Genomic DNA, 16,964 nt, shown 5'->3' with positions numbered 1-16,964 from the left:
TTCCATTATGCACGACCATAACTCAATTAAATTAACGGTTAGGGCTCGCACCTCCATTGGAAATTAGCTGACGCCCCCTGGGGAGGCACCCCCCTGGTTAAAAACCACTGGTTTACACAGTTAGCATTCGTAGTTAATTCAAATAGTTCTAATAGTATTTAATATTCTTCATATAGTATAGTAGTTCATATAGTATTTAGTTCAGTTAGTATTTAGTTCATATAGTATTTAATATTCTATGTAATATAGTATTTAACAAAATATTCAAATAGTTAAGTCAAAGAGCATTCGTAGTTAATTCATTCGTAGTTCATTCAAATAGCCACTGCCTTATTCTTTTGATCCTGACAATACGCATGTCAGTTGCTCTTAGTAAGTTGTTATCGGTGGGCCTATTTGTTTGGTGGGCCTGGGGCTGCAGCTTCATCAGCCCCCACCTTAATCCGGCCCTGCTTATCAGCAATGCATCTCAGTTCTAAGACATCATGCTTTTTCAAATAGAATGTTTCTGGATCCAGCATCAGGACTTTTATACACTTTTTGTAAGCAATAATGCAATTTTAATGTAGTAGTTGTATGAACTACACACTACACAGACAGACAAGACATCAAGAGTAAAACTTATAGCCTGAACTCACTGGGCTAACTGTAATAGTAACTAATGCGGTAGTTGCGCTAGGCCTATAGCCTGGTAACTGAGCATTAGCTAGGCTATTAACCAAAAACATTCGTACAGCTTTGTTACGGCCAATCTCTATACAAATCAAACGTCATATAAAACCGTTCAGGTCTACTGAATCTTACGTCATGGAAATTCCTAAAACATGAGCAGAGATTGCACCATCGTTCGTAAGACTTGTATCACACCTGTTGAGAATTACTTCACAATGCATATGGATTATTGCGTCACATAACTGCGTACGTGAGTTTGAGACATTGCCATGTATTCTGATCATTCGTAAAATTGTTGCTTGAAGTTAGTCGCAAATTTAACGGTTTCGCTTAGTGCTGCTAGCTGGACAAAATTTCCGTCTTTTATCCAAGTAATCTGTTCTGTAGTGACAAGTTTTAGTGGTGTACGGCGTTGCACTCCATTTTCGACAGCCAGGTGGCTAATTTTACAGAAATACAATTTTGAATAGACGTTTCAAAGGAGTGTTTCTTTTTCGGTCATTACATGCAGACAAACGGATTCGGGAATCTTATGTTAGCCTACAATTTTCCCACGAAGAGATTATGGTTTACCGCTGTGACCAAGCTTTCCTCACAAGTCAGCCCCAAAACCCTGTCAACTTCAGGCCATTTGCAATTTGCTATAACTTTCCAGATCCAACTTAGGGTTTTCGTTAAAGGAAAAAAAAGTGATTCGTGTTTCCAATTTAAATTTGAAGTTTCATAAGTGCTATTTCTGGAAAGTTTAAGGCAAGCGGCGCGGCTTTACCATTTCAACCTTCCACGCGGCGTGGCGCTGCACGCAGCGAAAAACTCAAAAGCAACCGCTTGCGCGGCGCGGTTTGCATCACTAATTCTCACCATTAGTTTACGGCAAGTGGCGCGGCTTTTGCCATTTCAACCTTCCACGCGGCGTGGCGTTGCACGCAGCGAAAAACTCAAAAGCGGCCGCGAGGGCGGCGCGGTTTGCATCATTAATTCCTACCATATAATGTGAACGAATGCAGCCTCACAGACAACCGTCATTCTGGCAGAATAATTTTTCATTTTTCCGCCTAAAAAAGTCATCCGCGAATAAATGCGAGGCATAAAATGCGATTTCGAAAATTATTAGATTATCGAAAATTAAAGATTTACGAAATTAAGCCAGATCGCATTTTATGTCTCGCATTTATTTACAGATAACTTTTTTATGCAAAAAAAGGAAAATTATTCCGAAAAGACTGGGGACTGAGAGGCTATATGCATCTGGTTATTCAAGCATGCCTTAGTCTTCAGTGCTTTGTTGCTGCTTCTCCTGTAACAGCATGAGTGATCATTGATCAACTTTAATTGTTAGAATTTTTTTAATATTGCTCGAGTTAGATAAATTTTCTAGGTAAATTTTCGTTTGTCAAAAGAGGTTGATCACGTTTGCCGAACAAACTTGCAGGTGATCTTTACTGCACAACTGTTTGCTCTGGGTCATTGACTCATAGTTCTCTTGATATTTTTATATTTTATGCCAGCCAAGTATACAAAAATGACCGATTTTATGCACTCTATTTTTACTGTCAACGAGAAAGTTTGATGGCTGCAATAAGTAACAATACTATAGCCTACTTATTTAAAGAAAAGAAAAGAGATTTTATGTTTTTATATATTATAATTATCATTTAAGGTTTTAGATTTTTAGTTTCACTATTTTCTTAATGCTGCCACCTTCATATGTTTATTAAAGCATACGCGACTCAGGCTTGCCAGATTGGCCCTTTTTAGAGGCAGTTGGCGCAAAAAAAATTGTTTGGCCCCTTGGCCCTTTGTTTTCAATATTTGGCTCTTTTTAGAAGCAGTTGGCACATACTATCAAACTAGCTATTTAAATAAATGTCTTTTGGAAATTGAGACTGAAAAGTGTTTACGATTTTTTAGACAGTGTTTAGCTGACAATGTTTATGCCAATGCCAAAGATTCGAGTGGAAACACTGTAGAAGATGAAGATTTGGAATTGTTCTTGTAGAATGTAGAAGACTGTGTTGTTGTAATGTTGTAACGTTATTGACGTTGTTAACGTTATTATGTTTTATTAGCAACGTTATTAACCTTATTGTACAATTTGGCTCTTTTTTATCCAGTTTGGCCCTTTTTTAGACATTACTTGGCTCTTTTTCTCAAAAGCTGTCTGACAACCCTGACGCGACTTTAGAGTGCAACTGCACGATGGCTTTGACCGCACTTTATCTTGAAAGAGCATGTAACAATTTCAATCTGTAAATACCAAGCAGCAGTGGCCGAGTGGTTAGCGCGTTGGGCTCGCAGTCGAGAGCCTGCATGTTCGACTCCATCCACCCGCACTTGGTGTTGTTTCTCTGGGCAAGAAACTTTACGATAATTGCCTCTACCCGCAGTGATCGATTTCGAGTAATGGGTACGGTAGTAGCCTACAGTAGCCTACCAAATTTAAGTCATAAGTAGAGTAGACCTCCGTAAACAGACATTGCCATCGGCTGCAGCGTGGGTAAGGTGTAGCCTACGTCGAAAGGCGTAGGCTACACCGATGCATAGCGCTCAAGTCCGCTTTCCCGCAATGCAGGATAAAGATATGAAAACAAAACAAAACCTCGCCCTTACATTTTAAGGCTATATTTATCTCAATAAATATTAGGCTATCAAAAGTTTTGGGGGTTACAACCCCCTCCCACCTTTGGCACGCGTGTGACGCCACGATATTGAGAATGATGCTTTCAGTCTAAAAAAATTTGCCTAATTTTAAACAAAATTGCATTAAAAGAGCAAGTTTTGCCAATACCAAACATCTCAGCCAGGAATTAGCAACAAGAAAACATAGAGACTTAGCTTTATTTCCGAAAAATGCCGAAGAAAACATGATCTTATCCTTTTGCTATGCTACCAGACACCACCATTTTACAGGAATATTCGTAACCACATTCTTGTTAAAAATGCTCTCAAAATGCACCAAATTCAAAGTAATTTTTCAAAATTTTCTGGGGGAGGCTCCCCAGACCCCTCGCTGCTGGGTCGTCAAAACCCCCTTTTTCAAAGTTCCTGGCTACGCTACTGCTCCCAGGCAATTCAGGCTGGTCGCTTATAGCAATGGTTCCTAACTCATGGGTCGCGACCCAAAGTTGGGTCGCCTGATAATTTTTTTGGGTCGCTTGTTTTTCAGGCATATTGTATCTTGGGCGAAAAAAATAACAATAAAAAAAATTTAAAACCTGAAGAGATCGATCACAAAACTGGAAAATATAAACACAAGTCATGAAGCGTTTCATGTCGAGACATCGGAAAGCTTTGTAGCATGATTATTTATTGCATTTTATCATTGTTATTATTATTATCAAATGTAAACCCAACAAAAATTTCATAGTCTGGTGTGATAAAACGCATCAAAGACAAAGCCCCAAGTGCTGTAGCCTGTATGGACTTATTGCTTTCTCCACAGAGAGGTCTTTGCTGCAAAAAAGCTGTCTCAAGAGCTGCACAAAGTGTTGAATGATGTGAAGTGTGTAAACTTCATCAAAACAAGTCCACTAAATCGGCATTTGTTTTCGTCTTTGTGGATTCTGATTATTATCAAGCATTGCTGTTGCACACAGAATTGTGATAGTTGTCACGAGGTCGTATCCTGAAGCGAGTTTGTAATTTGCGAGAGGAGATTGATATCTTCCTGAGGCAACAGAACTGTGTGAGATTAGCCGAGAAGTTTGCAAGAAGATTTTAAGGCAAACGTTGCTTACCTTGCCGATATATTTGACTCTCTAAATTCTCTAAATTTATATATGCAAGGCAACGGTTTTACGGTGATTAATCGCGCCGCAAAAGTTTCTGCTTAACACAAAAAACTCATATTCTGGAAAAGTTATGTCACCAGAGATGAGTACGATATATTCCCTCAGCTAACGCGATATACCTGTGGCAATGAAGTTGATATTAAGCAAACGATTCTAATTAGACACCTGGAACAGTTTGCCAAAAAGTTTGCGCACTACTATGGAGAATCTCTAACACTTAATAACCATAATGATAGGATAATTGATCCATTTGTTGAAAAAGATCTGCCTCAACTTTCCATCCATGTTGCAGAACAGTTTATGGACATAACGACAGAATAAGTAGCAAACTGTATTTCTTTTGCGTCCTTCAAAGACAAATACCCCAAAGATTCTGCAAACATTCACTTTTGGGCTTCCATGTACAAAGTATATCTCACAGTTTCACAATTAGGGAGTCAAAAACAGATTCCATTTGCAACAACTTGGCTTTGTAAGATTGGATTTGGCGCCATGTGTGTATTGAAAACTGAACAGCGAAACCGACTGGAAGTTAAAGCCGACTTGCGGCTATGCTTAAAGTAGCCTAAAATAACGCCTCGATTTCAAAAACTCACTGACAGCAAGCCAGCACAGCTATTTCATTAGTGATTTGATAAACATATTATTTTCGGAAAAAGTTACTGCTTTTGTAGTGCTGTTTGTTTGCAACACAATCTTGTATAGCTTTTAAAATATTATGACAATTTGCTTGGGTCGCAAGATTTGACCAAAGAGAAGTTCTGGGCAAGTCAAACAGAGTCGTGCTGCCATCCTGCATTGTCTGTTTCATCCGCAGAAAGTACACCAGCGACGATGAAGATTATCCTGGGTTCCGAAGACCAGTGTTCCCATTTTAGTCTTTTTAAAATCAAATCTGTTTTTTTTTGCAACCGTTTGGTTTATTTTTTTTCGATTTGGTGTGTTTTTTTGGGTTGGTTTGTTTTCTATCTGTGTGTCGTAATGCGATTTGTCATTAGTATTGTATGTTGGTTTATTTTTTAGTTTATTTCTGCTTCAATTTGGTTTATTCTGGTATTTTTTTTAGCTTCATCGAGATTATTTAAAAAAAAACCTAGATGTCAACACTGCCGAACACAGTCCCAATGAATGCTAAAGCGTTATCGCATGATAGTCGACTGTAGCCTACTATGTCCTACAATACAATACAAAATGTTTTCGATATAGACCTAACCAACTTTGGCTGTTGCAATCTACGAAACTAGCTTTCGGCGATGGGCTTCGCAAACCACTCCGGGCACACATGCAGTCATGCATGAACAACTAAATTTGTATAATGTTGGCTGAAAGATGCGTCTTCATTATGGATGCCTTATAAATTTGCGCATTCACTAGTAACCAAGCCTATGTCAGCTAGTTTGGTCTTCACCAGTGGCGTACCGTAACCACTTTGACAGGGTGTTCAATGACGGCAAAGCAACAGCAGGGGGTTTGGGGGGCCTCCCCCAGAAATTTTTAAAAATTAACATTGAATTTAGTGCGTTCTGAGAGCATTTTCAACACAAATTCTGAACATGAACAGAACTGACAAAAATAACGTTGTCGGAATGGAGAAGAATACAAAATAGATAGTTATTTGACAGCGCCTATTGAATGAAAGACTTAATAATATCAAACATTAAGTTGCATTTCTAAAGTCACATACTTCAGTTCCGTTTTTATTTCCGACCATCAAAACGAACAATATTACGTGCCATAACACAGCAGGAGTCTGAAAAAACGCGAAAGTTAAAGCGTGCTTGAGATGGAAATGATTTACTTTATGCAAGCATTAGGCACGGTCGCAACACCTTGAAAAATGTACAAGCGAATTAAAAACAAACAGGTGAAAGTTAAAACAAAAAAATAATAGCAAAGCAACTCGATAATAAACAAGAAAATAAAGCTGTTGCCATAAGCTTTGTTGCAGATTCAGACAAGCTAGTCCTGATTTACTGGCTTTTGGTGCATAAAAAACATTTTATCTTATCTTGTTTCCAACTCTGATCACCTCAAACTCTAATCCAGCAAGCTAAAACTTGCTATTGCATGGGATTCCCCCAATGACGCGCCAAGGTGTTCAGATCAGCGAGTGAATAGCCTGGCTGAACTAAAACCATTGCTGTTTTCGTCGTTTTCGTGATCGCAGCTATTCATGGCACTTTTAATTTCGCTTTCCTGTAGTCGCTTTGTCTGGAATGCGCAGTTATGACGTGTGAAGAAACATAGATGCATTATTTACAATACAATAACGATTGCAGCCTGATAGAAATCATTAATCACTGTATTACAATATTAGGTAGCTTCTGCACTCACCTACAATATAACCACAATTGCAAGAATAAAGAGATTGCATCTTAAATATATTTTTTCTGAAATGGCTTCCTTCCGGTGTATAAAATTCGAACCACATCATGCGCGTTCAGTCAGTGTGAAGTCATTTTAATGTAATGTTGCAAGCAGTTTCAGAAATATTTTGTTGTGTTCGAAAACATGTTTTGTAACATATGGTCAACAAAACAATAGGGTTTGTGTTGCAGCTAATGTTAGAACAAGCGTCAGAAAATGATACAGTTTGAATATTTCCAAACTAAACTTACGTGTACTTTGTTTAGTGTCCTATAAATGCTTAGAAATTATTCTGTTCTGCGAACTGATTTATTTTTTCTTCGTAATAAACAGCTAGTTGAATAATTTCACAATTGTGCTGCAATTGTGAAAGGTATAATCACTTGAGAGTAATGTGATTACACCAGAAAACAATAGTCCAGCCGAAGATTTCTCTGCAATAGTCGATGAAAAGGTAAAGCAATAGACACAAAAGGAAATGAACAAAAGCGTATTATGCTGTGTCATGGGAGTTCCCCAAACACCTTAAACACCAAACACCTTGAACACCCTAAATATACGCCACTGGTCTCCACTAAGTTCGACTCCAACTGACGTCACATCACTAGGTGGCGTTGATGAGTTTTCCACTTCCAGGTAGCGTGAGAGAGAAGCGCTAGAGAGCGTGGGAAAAGGGTCGGTTTCTTGGTTGTGGGCCTCAATTGTAAGGAAGTGAGTTTTTCAACAGGTACCGGATGTCTTGGCAATAGATTCTAGCCAATGTTAATTCGATCGTGCAGTTGCACTTTAGGTTTCGCACAAAAAGATACGCAGCCTGCGTAACAACACGCCTGAGTGCATAATTGAGGTCATCGTCATGCTTAAGTAAACAGGGGAATATAGCCTCAAGGCAATATTTACAATATATATTTAAAGGTGGGCAGTGACTAGTTAAAAAAGTAACTAGTTTAGTTACATAACTAGTTACTTTTGAGTATGTAACTGTAAATTTCGTTATTTTTTTGAAAAACTAATGATAAGCAGTAAACAAGCTACTATTTTAGCATTTTTCAACAGTTATTAAGTAGCTTCGTCCTCGTGAAAAGAATCTTCGTGACTAGAGGTTGTCGTGGAAAGAGGGTTAAAATGGCAACAGTTAAATAACTTGGGTTGTGTTGAGAGGTTTGAGTAGAATAAGCTTGTCGAACCGAAAAGCGCTTCCTTATCTTGTTTAGTGATGAGAATAATGGAATAGCCTATTCATTGAATGGTATAACTAATAGTAGGCCTACTGTAAGTTAATTGATTTTATTTTTATATCAAACATCACTTTTCAACGGTTATAGACAAATTGTTCGTAAGCAATTGTTCGTAAAGTAATTGTTCGTAAGCAATTGTTCGTAAAACAATTGTTCGTGAACTGTTTTTCGTAAAATGAAATCCGTAAAACAATTCTTCGTAAAGCATTTCTTCCTATACCGTCCATCAAATTTTAACTGCGTGCACGAAAAAATGCTTTAAGAAGAATTGTTTTACAAAGAATTAATTTTACGAACAATTGTTTTACGAACAATTGCTTAGGCTACGAACAATTGCTTTACGAACAACTGCTTACGAACAATTTGTAGGACACCCTTTTCAACGTATTTGATAAATTAATTTTGTAGAATGGACAGGAATTTATCGTCTGAAGTTATCTTGCCAGATCATATTGTCGATTTTATTTTAATCCTCTTTCACTACTGTAGGCCTATCTAGATCAAAAGAAAAGGACTTATGACATTGAAGTTAGTTTACTAGGCCTATAGCTCGGCTAACTGGCTAAACGACAACGAGCTTCAAGTGTAAAAACGCCAAACGAAACTACTACTACTAGGCTAATAGCTCGGCTAAAGTTGAGAAGTGACTGGTTTCATTTATGCTGCAGCAATTAAATTCTAATTTAGTTAACACATGGCCACCTGGAGATGCGACCTGATTTGTCACATTTTGCAGATTTTGATTAGGCTACCGCTTTTGCTAGTGTTTGACTGACATTTTCTGAGATGTTTTCACTTTTTTCTGTCTCTTAATAATATTAAAAAAAAATGTTGGCTTGAGGAAGCAGTAGCAAATGAGAAAAAATAAGTCGAAAAACGCTCATTCAGACTGTTATTGAAAAATTAACAGTCTGACTAAAATCTTTGAAATTAAATTTTCTTTGTTTTTCAACATGTGAGGATGTTAAAACCTTATAAATCACGTAGTTGGAAATCCAGAATTAAATCTGTTATCGTTATGATGGTTAAATATAGCCTACGCACTACGCAGGTTACTCTTGAGTTTGGTTTGATATGATGACAAGTCGAGGCTTTTAACGATGATTATATTGCCGGATCTACGTAATATTCTACATTACACCCTGTTTTGAAAAGAAAGAACTGTAGGCTAGAGGAATACTTTATCTAATAGGAGGAATAGAACAAAGGTATTGTTGCACTGGTAGTAGGTCATATAAGTGTTATTTTCATTTAGCCCACGCAATCTTGTTACTTCTCCAAACATAATACTTTTGTAAATTGACGAAGTTAAGTGTGGTAACTTTTCTGAGGAGTGATTTGAGATGACATAATTAATGTTCGAAAATTTAATTTCTATGGTTTGTTTGGATTTTTTTTTTACGAAATCTTGGTTCCAGGTTATTCTGTTGAAGTGCTGATTTAATTGCAAATCAAGTTGGTTTCTGTCTTGACCTTCAAATGAAAAAAAAGAGACGTCGATTTCATTAATGAATTTGTTTTAATAAAATAATAATAATAAAAAGTTCAGCAACAGTGCAAGCACTGTGCAAGCAAAAATATAATGCAAGATTAAAGGTACAGAATAGTAGTAAAGTTGATAAAGTATCATCTCGACAAGTAACATATGGCGGAAATTACTCTGTTGAAGCCTCCTGACCAACCCTTTCCGGGCTTAAAAGCTGGTTGCAAAGCAGTTGATGGATGAGCAACAAAGCGTTTATGACGAAAAGCATATAAGCTAAGCAAGAAGAGGTCAATAAACAATTGAACATCAGTCACATAGGCCCTAGCTCATCACAAACTTTAGTCGAAAGGTGCTGTCGTAAAGGTCTTGCTGTAAACAGTGTTTTTGGATTTGCCTTTTGAGATGTGTAACTAAAAGGTGAGTTGTCAATTTTAAAAATAAAAGGATACTTCTTAAAGAAAGACATAAAAAAGACCTGTTTGATCTGGCAACTGTTGATGTTAAAGCTCTTTATCTCCGTGAAAAAGAACTAATAAAAAATGCTTTAGTTTACACCATGGAAAAACATTCTGAATTTCCCAAATCGATCAAACACACACTATATAGTCTGGGAGCCTACGACAGAAGATTTCACCCCATAAGGTACAAAAGGTTTGACCCCTTGAAGTTACTGGGGTCAACCATGTCACTCACAAAAAGTATGGAAGATTGACCGCACCGGGTGGATCTGGACCCTAGAGCCCCCTAAAAAGCCCAAAAAGGGGGTTAATTTCACCCCATAAGGTACATGGACCAAACTTGGTGAAAACGAAGTTCTATGTCAGGACATCACAAAAATATCAAATCTAACAATATTTTCGGGTGGAAAGGTGATGTAAGACCCCCCCAAAGTGGCCCTCCAGGGGGTTAATTTCACCCCATAAGGTACATGAACCAAAGTTGGTCAAAACGAAGTCTTATGTCAGGACATCACAAAAATATCAAATCTAACAATATTTTCGGGTGGAAAGGTGATGTAAGATGCCTTCAAAGTGACTTCCCTTAATGTGACCCCCTCGGAAGGTTTATTTCACCCCATAAAGTACATGGACCAAAGTTGGTCAAAATGAAGTCTTATGTCAGGACATCACAAAAATATCAAATCTAACAATATTTTCGGGTGGAAAGGTGATGTAAGATGACTTCAAAGTGACTTCCCTTAATGTGACCCCCTCGGAAGGTGTATTTCACCCCATAAAGTACATGGACCAAACTTGGTCAAAACGAAGCCTTATGTCAGGACATCACAAAAATATCAAATCTAACAATAGTTTTGGCTGGAAAGATGATGTAAGACTCCCCCAAAGTGACCCCCAGAGGATTAATTGCACCCCATGAGGTAGGCTAGATGGACTAAAGTAGATTAAATCGAAGTCTTATTTCACGGCATAACAAAAATATCAAATCTAACAATATTTTCGGGTGGAAAGGTGATGTAAGATGTCATCAAAGTAACCCCCAGAGGGTTTATTTCACCATAGAGTACATGGACTAAACGTGGTCAAAACGAAGTCTTATAGGACATCACAAAGTATCAAATCTAACAATACTCTCAATTGGGAAGGTGATAAAAGACCTACCCAAAAGTGAATCTCCTCCTATAGTTTAATTTACTTCATCCCTTATTCGAACCAACCTTGGTGTAACGGAAGTGCTATGCCAGGACAGTGTAGGCTACGAATGGATTAAATCTAAAAATATTTTTATATAGGTTTTGGTGAAATACATTCACAAGCTGTCCCATGATGCATGAAATGGAACTATAGCCTACTTTACAAAATTTTTTTGTATAAATCATATTCAGTCAATCGAAAAAAGGCAACAGGACATGACAATACATGGCTTTGTAACACCAAAAACAGAAAGTACATAAGAAGCATGTAGGCTACAGTAACCAGAAAATTGATCCAAGATCTTGATACGACCACTAAATGTGGACTTAATCGAACAACTGACTATCCAAATCAAAACGTTTTGAAATAAATCATTTGGAACGTTAATTCAGGCAGTAATGAACATTTTCCAGCTGCTACAATAAATAACCCAATAAACCCAATGTATTAATTTTTGTTTAATGCCATTTGCTTCATGTCTCCAATCAGTTATTGTAACTGTTCATTCATAAACAGAGATTGTTTGTGTAAATGTAAACGGTCGTTTCTTTATTCTTCATTGTCACTGCTGTCGCTTTCACTTTCTTCATCTTATTCTTCAGATTCATACAATTCTCCTGTTATATACAGAGATAAAGCAAGCTGTCTGCGATGTACCAGCTCCAAGCAATGTGGTTATCCGCACGTCTGACACTGACTGTCTTGTAATTGGCCTAGGTTGCTATGAAACTTTTGATCCTTCATTAAAGATGTGGATAGAAGCTGGCTTGCAAAACAATAACACGCAGTGGTACATCAACATCAACCAGCTGCATACCGCACTTGGAGTGACGATTTGCAAGTGTTTACCTGCATATCATGCCTTTACAGATTCTGATTACACCTCGTCATTTAGCAGGAAAGGGAAAGTGCGGCCGCTGAAATTACTCCAAGGAAACCACGAAGCGCAGGCAGCTTTTAGCCAACTCGGACAAGACAAAGAAATTAGTGAAGACACTATCATCGCAATAGAGAACTTTGTGTGTAACATGTACAAAAACAAGAAAATTAATTATGTCAACGAAGTCCGTTTACAAATGTTTTTAGACGGCTACAAACCCAAAAAAGAAAATGAAAGGATATCATGCATACCAGAAGCTACTGTAGATAGTAGTACTCTACCACTTTGTTTACGAGTAGGCTACTTCTCCAGAAGACAAGGCGCACACATCTCATCACAAGATGGTGGTTATCTTCAACTAGAAGTGAACAAGCAGCAACGTCGCTGCTAGAGTATGGCTGGAATGAAGAAGGAGGTTGTTATAAAGTGGTGTGGTTTGAAGGTAAAAGTATAAAGCATCTTTAGATGTCTCTGCGTGGAATCTGATCTCATCCAGGAAAGTCAAGAAGAAGATAAACAGCATTGGATGTCGCTTGGGTTACCCTTTATAAATATAAAACTTTCTCCTGGTCTATCCGTCATTTACTTTCTTACTCTAAACATTAGCCAATAACTGGCTGTAAAGTTTTGTTTTAGGAACCTATAACCAATAGTTTCTGCAATCTTGAGAAAAATGCCTGGGTGCACTAAATAACAAATAAATGTTGAACTTTTTCCAGTTAATAGTAAGTTGCAATGTTGCATTATTCGAAGAAAAATAGACGTCTGTAAAAGATAATAAAATTACTATTGTATGTTACGCATATCTGTAGTGCATAATAGCAAATGTTTCGTACAGTCTTTATTTCTCTGTATATAACAGGAGAAATGTATGAATCTGAAGAATAAGATGAAGAAAGTGAAAGCGACAGCAGTGACAATGAAGAATAAAGAAACGACCGTTTACATTTACACAAACAATCTCTGTTTATGAATGAACAGTTACAATAACTGATTGGAGACATGAAGCAAACGGCATTAAACAAAAATTCACTACATTGGGTTTATTGGGTTATTTATTGTAGCAGCTGGAAAATGTTAATTACTGCCTGAATTAACGTTCCAAATGATTCATTTCGAAACGTTTTGATTTGGATAGTCAGTTGTTCGATTAAGTCCACATTTAGTGGTCGTATCAAGATCTTGGATCAATTTTCTGGTTACTGTAGCCTATATGCTTCTTATGAACTTTCTGTTTTTGGTGTTACAAAGCCATGTATTGTCATGTCCTGTTGCCTTTTTTCGATTGACTGAATATGATTTATACAAAAATATTTTGTAAAGTAGGCTATAGTTCCATTTCATGCATCATGGGACAGCTTGTGAATGTATTTCACCAAAATCTATATAAAAATATTTTTAGATTTAATCCATTCGTACTGTCCTGGCATAGCACTTCCGTTACACCAAGGTTGGTTCGAGAAAGGGATGAAGTAAATTAAACTATAGGAGGAGATTCACTTTTGGGTAGGTCTTTTATCACCTTTCCAACTGAGAGTATTGTTAGATTTGATATTTTGTGATGCCCTAGAAGACTTCGTTTTGACCACGTTTGGTCCATGTACTCTATGGTGAAATAAACCCTCTGGGGGTCACTTTGATGACATCTTACATCACCTTTCCACCCGAAAATATTGTTAGATTTGATATTTTTGTGATGTCCTGACATAAGACTTCGTTTTGACCAACTTTGGTTCATGTACTTTATGGGGTGAAATACACCTTCCGAGGGGGTCACATTAAGGGAAGTCACTTTGAAGTCATCTTACATCATCTTTCCACCCGAAAATATTGTTAGATTTGATATTTTTGTGATGTCCTGACATAAGACTTCGTTTTGACCAACTTTGGTCCATGTACCTTATGGGGTGAAATTAACTCCCTGGGGGGTCACTTTGGGGGGGTCTTACATCACCTTTCCACCCGAAAATATTGTTAGATTTGATATTTTTGTGATGTCCTGACATAGAACTTCGTTTTCACCAAGTTTGGTCCATGTACCTTATGGGGTGAAATTAACCCCCTTTTTGGGCTTTTTAGGGGGCTTTAGGGTCCAGATCCACCCGGTGCGGTCAATCTTCCATACTTTCTGTGAGTGACATGGTTGACCCCAGTAACTTCAAGGGGTCAAACCTTTTGTACCTTATGGGGTGAAATCTTCTGTCGTAGGCTCTCGGTCTAATAGTGCCGTGGAGCTAAGTTTATGTCAATTACACCAGTATCACCGCCCGACATCAGAAAAATCTACAGACAAAATGAAGGAAGCGTCACGGGAGGCAACAACTCAATCAAATCAGGATGCATTACACAAACCAACACACATTTTGTGTCAGCATAGTAAATGCCATTCTAGGGTATGTTTTGGGTGCTGAATTAAAAAATCACATCAGATTTTTTGTATCACATCAGGATTTTGTGATATCTGAATGCTGTTTTTGATAAAAATAGACTCCTTGGACCACAAGCAGGCGCAAATCTAAGAGTTTTAATCGGGGGGGGGGGGGGGGGAGGGGGGCAGAAAATTTGAAAATCAATTAAAAAGAAAGAAAAAGCTAAACAGATATGAACAATGATACTACGACATATACGATATGCTAAAAAATAGACATTAAAACAACCATTTTCATCAATTGTGATGCCGAGGGACTAATATCAGCTGTTTAGAAGCATATCAAACTATTTGATGCGTAAACATACAATTTTTCACAAAATTTCGGGGGGGCCCAGGCCCCCTGGGCCCCCCCCATAAATCCGCGCCTGGCCACAAGGGAATGCGAAATCAAAGGTTTGTCTTAGTAAAAAAATATCTGAAAAACTGCCAATAAGAGCTGGAAGATTATATATTTTTACTTGATTTTTAACCATTGTTCACAAACATTGAAAGCCGCGTATATAAAAAAGAGTCTTTTTAGATCGGGTAGCTTACTTTCTTAAGCGTTTCAAATCTAATTTTGAAAAACAGCTCTCTAGGTTAATTTTAAAACGTAGCAAAACCACGAGACAGGTCAATTGCCGTTTAGTCCCATACGAGATACTAGTAGGCTAACTATTGCGCCACCGTGAAAGATTCTTTATAAGAGGTTCTTCATGGAGTCTAATTATTGTGATAGACATAGGCTACAATTGCAAACGATGTTTGATGTTTTAAACAAGGACAAGCTGTTAAATGAAACTTGTTGTACACAAATTAATTAATTTTTATATTCAACCACTTTCAGTTCTGTAATAAATGTAGATTTTTATAACTGCATAAAGATGTATAAGCAAATTAAACTTTTGGAAACACCTCGTCCTCCAAATGTCGGAATATTAGCTCTTGAACTTTATTTTCCAAAGTCATATGTTGATCAAAGTGCCTTGGAAATCTATTATAAAATTCCCAAGGGAAAGTGCACTGTAGGGTATGGTCAGCAACAGATGGGATTTTGTTATGACAATGAAGATATCAATTCATTGTGTTTGACAGTGGTTGCACGACTGATGGAAAGGTATGGCATTAGTTATAATGACATCGGAAGACTTGAAGTCGGGACACAAACTATTATCGAAAAGTCCAAAAGCATAAAATCTGTTTTAATGACTTTATTTGATGAAAGTGGGAATTATGACGTGGAAGGAGTTGACACACACCATGCCTGTTACGGTGGAACAAATGCTTTATTCAATGCAGTATCATGGGTGGAAAGTAGGTCATGGGATGGAAGATATGCTCTAGTTGTTTGTGGTGACTTTGCATTGTATGAAACTGATCTTTTTCCTCTTGACGGAGTTGGCTCTGTAGCAATGTTGGTGGAACCAAATGCTCCTCTCGTCATCGAGCCAGGATTGCGTGCAAGTTGCATGTATAATTTCCATGACTTTTGTAAACCTAATTTGTCATCTGCTTATCCTATAATGGAGAAACAGCATGGCTTAAACAATTACTTTGCAGTACTGGATTTTTGTTATAACTTGTATCGTTCCAAAGCTGAAAAAACATTGGATACTCAAGACATCAGTTTTTCACTAAACAACTTTGATTATATGTTGTTTCACGCTTCATGTACCAAGTTATGCCGAAAGTCCATAGATTGTTTGGCAATGAATGACTTTACAAAACAGAAAAATGAGCTCAGCGGTGGTGAACCAGCAATTGACGATGAGGTCAGCAACCCGCTTCACAACATCGAAGGCTACAAGTATACATCCTTGAGTGAATCTGTGACTTTGGGTAAAGTAGACAAATAACTTGAAAGTTTCTGTCAGGAGTTGTATGAAAAGAAAACCTACCCTTCTGTAACTTTATTAGAAAGAACAGGAGGAATGCACACAGCTACACTATATGGTTGTATAGCCAGTTTACTCGTCAACGTTTCTACAGATATATTAATTGGCAAACGCATTGGGATGCTTTCTTATGGTGCTGGAGCAGCTTCAACAATGTTTTCTATGTTCCTACGTTCTCCAAACCAATCTACTAGCTCATTGGCAAATGACCTTAAAGATAGTTTTTCACTAGATCGCTTTATAGCTGGATTGAACGATCTGAAATCAAGGTTGGACAGTCGAGTATGTAAAGATCCAAAAGACTTTGCCAAAGCGCGTTTGAGAATGGAAGAAGTGCATGGACTAGCCAACTACAAGCCAATCGCAACTCCAGAATGCCTATTTCCTTCTACATACTATCTTGTTTCTGTTGACGCGTACAAACGCACATACAAGCGCTCACCGAGAGAGGAAAATAAATAAAAAGACACTACAGATGTCATGACATACAGGTTATACGCAGTTTGTCTCGTCATTCAGCATGTTTTGTAAATAAAAACAGTCTTTATGGTGACAAGGGAGTACAGATAAATC

At 37.6% G+C, this 16,964-nt stretch overlaps 1 pseudogene; it reads left to right on the top strand.

Moving 5' to 3' along the window:
* The first annotated feature begins 15,487 nt into the window (after positions 1–15,487).
* Positions 15,488–16,504, top strand: LOC145780655 (hydroxymethylglutaryl-CoA synthase, cytoplasmic pseudogene; annotated as a pseudogene).
* Positions 16,505–16,964: the final 460 nt, after the last annotated feature.

This window comes from Aplidium turbinatum, chromosome 1 (genome assembly GCF_918807975.1).
Source record: "Aplidium turbinatum chromosome 1, kaAplTurb1.1, whole genome shotgun sequence".
In the NCBI taxonomy this organism is placed as follows: domain Eukaryota; kingdom Metazoa; phylum Chordata; class Ascidiacea; order Aplousobranchia; family Polyclinidae; genus Aplidium; species Aplidium turbinatum.
This window is presented reverse-complemented; position numbering and strand designations above follow the sequence as displayed.